Below are 6677 nucleotides of genomic sequence, written 5' to 3' on the forward strand. Positions count from 1 at the left end.
AAATTACTGACCTCTGTCATCATTTTAAGTGGGGGAACTTGCACAATCGGTGGCTGACTAAATACTTTTTTGCCCCACTGTATACTTGTGTTCTGATTGCTGTATAAGCAGTATAGCCTACCAGTGGTCTCAAAGCATCTTTAAGGATGCCCTTTAATCCCACCCAAAGTGGCATAAGAGGGCTAATATGATGGCCTATTGTTAAGCTTGTATGAAAGTATTAGACAGAATCTCTGCTGCTGATGTAGAAACAGGCGAATGGAATGGAAATATAATTTGGAACATAAAAAGGGAACTAGAAAATACTAAAAAAGCAAAACTGCTGACTCAGTTAATCTTCAGTCCCATCTAGGGTACTACATTCCTGTAGCACCTGCCAGCTCTGTCCACAGTGGCTGTTTGCCCAGCAGGCACGCTAATCAGCCTGATGCAACAGTGCAGAGCAGCTACAGCTGACATGTTGAGTTTCCGTAGATGCTAAAGCGCGTTTTATGTTGCCAAGTGTTTTCTCCCCTCTGATCGTTATGGAACGCTAAGAGCCACTACAAGAGCCAGAGAGCAAAACGTAAACAGACATAAGATTCATAAAGTATTTACAGTCTGAGCACAGAAATCCTCTTAAAGGGCTCTTTCTGAATGACATTTTTGCAAGCACGCATGTCTGAGCTGTGTCAAGTCTTTTAGGAAATAAAGTGGCAAAGTAGTGCAGCCATGAGGGTAAAAAAATAAAAAATAAAACCTTACTGTTGTTTCAAAGAAGAGAGGACTCAGATGCAGGATACTGGAGGCTGAATTTCTAACCAACAAAAAAAGAGCTTTACACATTTTAAAAAAGCTGGTGCAAAAAAACGAGGAGGAAGAATAGAGAGATATGGCCAAAGAAACAATAAAACAACAAATGAACAAAAATACTTTACAAATGCTCATCACGAATCAAAGACCACGACAGTTACATCTTATTCTGCCCTCAGTGATTAATGGTTGTGAGGCTACGTCAGGCAGGATTTATGGCGTAAAATACTCCCACCTCATCTGCGTAAATCATGAGCTGGGGCTGCAAAAGGGAACACCCACCTCATTCCCTCGCTCACCTGGAGACCGCTGGAAGCACTGTGAGAATCATGTTCTTTGATTTCTCCAGTGCCTTCAACACCATTCTTCCCTTGGTTCTAAAGGACAAGCTGGTGAACTCTGGAGTGGACCATCACCTCACTACCTGGATCCTGGACTACCTCACCGACCGACCACAGTATGTGAGGACTCAGGGCTGTGTGTCGGACAGGGTCGTCTGCAGTACGGGGGCCCCACAGGGAACGGTTCTGGCTCCGTTCCTCTTCACCATCTACACTGCAGACTTCTCCCACAATTCCACCCAGTGCTTCCTGCAGAAGTTCTCTGATGACTCTGCAATAGTCGGCCTCATCACTGATGGGGACGACAAGGAGTACAGAGGTCTGACCCAAGACTTTGTGGACTGGTGCCAGCTGAACTACCTCCAGATCAACGCCAGTAAAACCAAGGAACTGGTGGTAGACTTCCGCAGGCACAAGCATTCTCCACTGCAACCACTGAACATCCAAGGTATGGACATTGAGGCTGTGGACAGCTACAGGTACCTTGGTGTTCATCTGAACAATAGACTGGACTGGACTCATAACTCAGACGCCCTCTACAGGAAAGGGCAGAGCAGGCTGTACCTGCTGCGGAGACTCAGGTCGTTTGGAGTGGAGGGCCCACTCCTGAAGAAATTCTATGACTCTGTTGTGGCTTCTGCTATCTTTTATGGCGTGGTCTGCTGGGGCGGCAGCATCTCTGCTGGGGACAGGAAGAGACTGAACAGGGTGATCCGAAGGGCCAGCTCTGTTCTAGGATGCCCTCTGGACCCAGTGGAGGTGGTGAGTGACAGGAGAACGGCGGCTAAGCTGTCATCCCTGATGGACAACATCTCCCACCCCATGCAGCAGACTGTGACAGCACTGAGCAGCTCCTTCAGTGGGAGACTGCGGCACCCACGGTGTGGGACGGAGAGATTTCGCAGGTCTTTCCTCCCCACTGCTGTCAGACTCCATAATAAAGACTTTAACTGATCAAGCACACACATCCATACATATGCAATAATACTAAGTGCAATAATCCTTTCTGTCATCGTTGTATTTTTACTCAGTTGTATATAGTATTTGTATTCTATTTTTATCTTATTGTATATTTATTTTATTTTATTCTACTGTATATAGTATTTTATTTTATTCTATTCTGTACAGTTGTGTACTGTATTTATTCTTATTGTATTCTAATTTTTGCCTCATAACTTTTGCACTGTCCACTTCCTGCTGTGACAAAACAAATTTCCCACGTGTGGGACTAATAAAGGTTATCTTATCTTATCTTATCTTATCTTATTAAGAGCTGGCAATTACAAGTCCTGTACTGGGAATGGCCACTTCTCGGATGTGTGTTTATGCACAGAAAAGTAGCAATCTTGTAAGAATATTAACCTCAGTGAGAAGCAGCACACAGCTGCAAGTGAGCAGAAGTGTGCAATAAGAAATAAATCTGCCTCTGAAAGAATTTCTTTCACTATTTCAGCCTTTTCTGGGCGATGACAAGATGATGTTTGAGTCATGTATGCAGTATGACTAAAAGTTGAAACACAAAGCATGTTGTCCTCTAAAACTATATTCACTGGCTGGGTAGTGGCATTGCTAAATTGCAAAGTTGTGTAGTAGAGTCTTGACAGAGTATACTTTTACTGCTGATTGTCATGACAGGTGAAACTCAGAGAAGATGTTCTGGTGAAAATGTAAAAAAAAAATATTGTATTTGAAAAATCTTAAATGTCATGTGCTGCTTTGGTTTTGTGAACACATGGTAAAACATAATCTGCTGTTATTACCAGCAGAAGCACTGGGAATGAAAACTCCTTCCAATATATTGTTTTAAGACACTGCCAGGTTGTAGCAGCGGCTCTCGATGGACATTACTTATTATGGCTGTCAGAATAATATACCATCTGATGCTGCTGCGAGTCGCTCATTTATTCTGCACCAGTCAACTGAGGATTGAAGGAAGATCATGAAAAGCAAACGGCTTAAAACAACATTATCCATATAAACATCTCTACAGACTTCTCAGAAGGAGCAAAAGCAATAACACTGATGAGAGAACAGAGACTCTCATTAGATCTCTCTGGTGCTATTCCCATTTTCCTTTCATGGGGACACTATCACCTTACTCCTTACTGTGCTTTTAATTATTTATTTACTTTTGATATCTTTGGTCTCTTTCTTTCCCTAACCTCTCTGGAAACAGTGCTGCTAGGGAAAGGAAGTTCTGCGGGAGTCCTCTTAATATAACGAGGACAACATGTTACACGCAGTCGGAGGGAGTGATTCCCAAGCAGCGCTGCAACTGTGCAGAGACACTACATGAAACAGAATCTCAGTCATCCCTCCTCTCCTCCTTCCTTCCTTCCTTCCTTCCTTCCTCTCATCTTTTTCTTCCTGCGCTCTGCTGATTAACAGGCTGACCAGATAAACATAGGTTTTTGCTTTGTTGTTCATCTGACAGCCAACATTAGACAGATTTTATAATCACAGCGCTTCATTTAATGCCTCCATTCCTTCAAATTAAAATACAGAGACCAATTAAATGTCCTGCTGCAAAATGACTAGCGCCCTTTGCCACTTTTGCAGTCCCGGCACAGCTTTGTTCTACCGCTGAACCGAACTGAAATGCCATAATTGTGTAAGCCTCAGTCACATATTAATTCAGCCGCCTCTGGGGGAGCTGAAGTGGGGGCAGTCACTGATAGTGAAGTGATAGTGCAGTCAGCAGATTTAACACCGACTGCAGTCTTTTCCTCCAGACGTGGGTATCTGTGAGTGAAATGGAGGAAAAAGAGAGATGGAAAAAGATACAGATCCTCCCGTCGGTGCAGTGCAGTTTTGTCTATATTTAGAAGGATTAAGTTAACGAGTCTTTGCAAATGAGGTTATTTCATGCACTCAACAAAGCTAAAACATGCAAAACGTGAGTGTTAAGAGAATAAACTAGAATATCTGCTTTTCTTTGGATGAACCAGAATTGTGTACACTTCACAATTTTTGTATTTTTTTTAACTGTCCATCATAAAGCAACGAAAATGTGTTTTTCCTCAAAAACAAGTAAAAAGGACACAGCTGGTATCCTTCAGTCTTGTATATGCGTCTTCACCTGAAATGATCTTTCTGTTCCTTGCTTCTATTGGTTAGCTGATAGAAGAAAAGTTGTCACCTTCCTCTTGTTTTTAAACACCACGAGCTTGACAGTTGGGCTTATTTTAAAAGAAAGATACAGCTGTAGTGCTCCAATAGCTGTTGCATTGTAAAACTGAGACAATCAACTGACAGACACTAAAATGCACCACAGAGTGCCAGAAACAAGAGTAACAGAGGTCTACAATTGGAAAGGATAGATGAATGCATCTATTTAGTCGTCTACTAATTGGAAAGTTGATTGTTGTTGAATTGTCCTTGGGCAAGATACTGGACCAAATTGATGTGTCCATCATAGAAAAAAGAACTTCAAAGGTCAGTAAGAATTGGCTTTTGAACACAGACTTTCAGGAGAGACAAGACTTATTTTTGGAAAATTTGTTTTACCTGTTAACAATTCAAATGTTGGATCTTAGCAACTGTTTGGTACTAGAATAAAGAGAACACATTGTTTAATTCCTTTTTAGGTTCAATGTTTTCTCAGGGGATGCTCATTATTTCTTTGGGATTAAAAGGGCCAGTCCCATAATTACGCCTACAGTTGTCTCACTGTCCTATTTACACATGAAAATTGTAAAATTACCCTTTTGATGCACAGACTCGTTTTTGCATTAAAGCTAATGAAAAGCTATTTAAAGTTGACTTTAATCCTCCATTCCTGAGTCGGATTTCTTCTCACCTGCAGTTTCATTAGTATTTCTCTTAACTTTATCTTATTACATTTGTGTAAGCTGACACTGAAGAATTTCTGCAATATAAAAACACCTCTCTGTTCTATTGTGAGGAAGCTATCATATTAAGCTTGGGGTGAACTGGTGAGCTTTGCTTATCTATTAACCCCTCTCAGCATTTATCTCTTTTCCAATGGTAATTGAAAGAGCAGATGTTATAAAGTAATAGCCTCATCATTCATGCTGTTCAGCCCCACTACATCTATATGTCCCATTTCCGCAATGACTTTTGATTTTCACATTATACTTTTAATTCAGTTACGCTTATGGTCTCTTCGGATACCATTAGAGCACCTCAGGATATTTCAACAGGCTTCCTCATATGCATTCCGAATACATTAATAAAACAGCAGCCAACATGAAAGGCAAGCAGAGGCTGCTGGGTTGAAAGTCATCCTTGATGTGGCAACATTCACTCCTTTTCTTCTAACATTAATTTCATTAAAAATTCACATGAATTTATTTTATTAACACAAGTTACTTGATTAAATTATTGATTTGATTGAAAATGTTGCAAAGGCAAGGCATCGAGTGTTGACACAAGGAAACATGCCCTATATCTTGCAAGCTAAAGGAAAGAAAGACTGTCAGGCTTACACAGGTCAGAGGCCAGATCAGCAAAGATGGCGTGCATTTGTGCACATCGCACGCAGTAATGTTGAATGATATGTATATTTGGCGCAAGATAGCTGGCATCTTTTCCATTGAAGGCCTTTATTCTTTTAGGAGGATAATGTCAAAGTACATTTTGCTTCTTACAAAAGAAAGGCTCTGCACTCAGTCTGCCTGCAGTCCAGTTCTGTCACTCTCTGACATTTGGAGCATTATGACAAATATGATAAAAGATGCCCCGACATATTATATAGCAAACATAGGATGGCATGGAATGGTGGTTAGCATTGTCGCCCCACAGCAGGAAGTTTCACATCCATCTCCCCGTGTTCACTCCCTACACTCCGGCTTCCTCCCACACTCCAAAAACATCCACAGGGTTAGATTAATTTGAGGTTCTAAATTGGCCTAATAGGCATGAATGTGAGAATGAATGGCAGCCTGTCTCTCTGTGTTGGCTCTGCAGTAGAATGGTGACCTGTCCAGCATGTACCCTTCCTCTTGCCCTATGCCAGCTGGGATAGGCTCCAGCCAACCCCCTACCTGCAAACCTGAAATGGACAAGCAGAAGAAAATTAATGGGGGGAAAAAGCAGGAAGGGAAACACATTTTGATTTTAAAGCATATGAATGTATAAAAACCTTAGAGCTCTGTGTGGAAACATTTAAAGATTGCTTAGTTTATACTTTCTAAATCTGAAAGAGTTAATGGGCTGATATTTATTTATTGTTTTTATTTCTGACCTAATTTCTTATTAAATGGTGAGACTGATGTGGATGGTATTCCAAAAATGAAATTAAAAATTGATGTAATGATTTTCTTTAACAGCTGTGTATTAAAGTGCCCTCATTCATCATAGTGGGGGGATCTATCACTCTGGGAATGTTGTGGGGATTACTGATGTATTTCTAATAGCTTTTGGAAAACAGTGGCATAATGGCAGACTTGGATATACCAGCTTGGCATAACACAGCATTATGAAGTTATTGATTTCAGACTAGAGCACTAACGCATACTAAAAGTGAAGTTTACTAGTTTTATATATATCTTTTATTTGGAAAAAGACTCAGTTTAGGCGGTA

Source organism: Mchenga conophoros, linkage group LG13 (genome assembly GCF_057382185.1).
Source record: "Mchenga conophoros isolate Kocher_MC1m ecotype Shallow Benthic linkage group LG13, M_conophoros_male_GT1.1, whole genome shotgun sequence".
Classification (NCBI taxonomy): Eukaryota; Metazoa; Chordata; class Actinopteri; order Cichliformes; family Cichlidae; genus Mchenga; species Mchenga conophoros.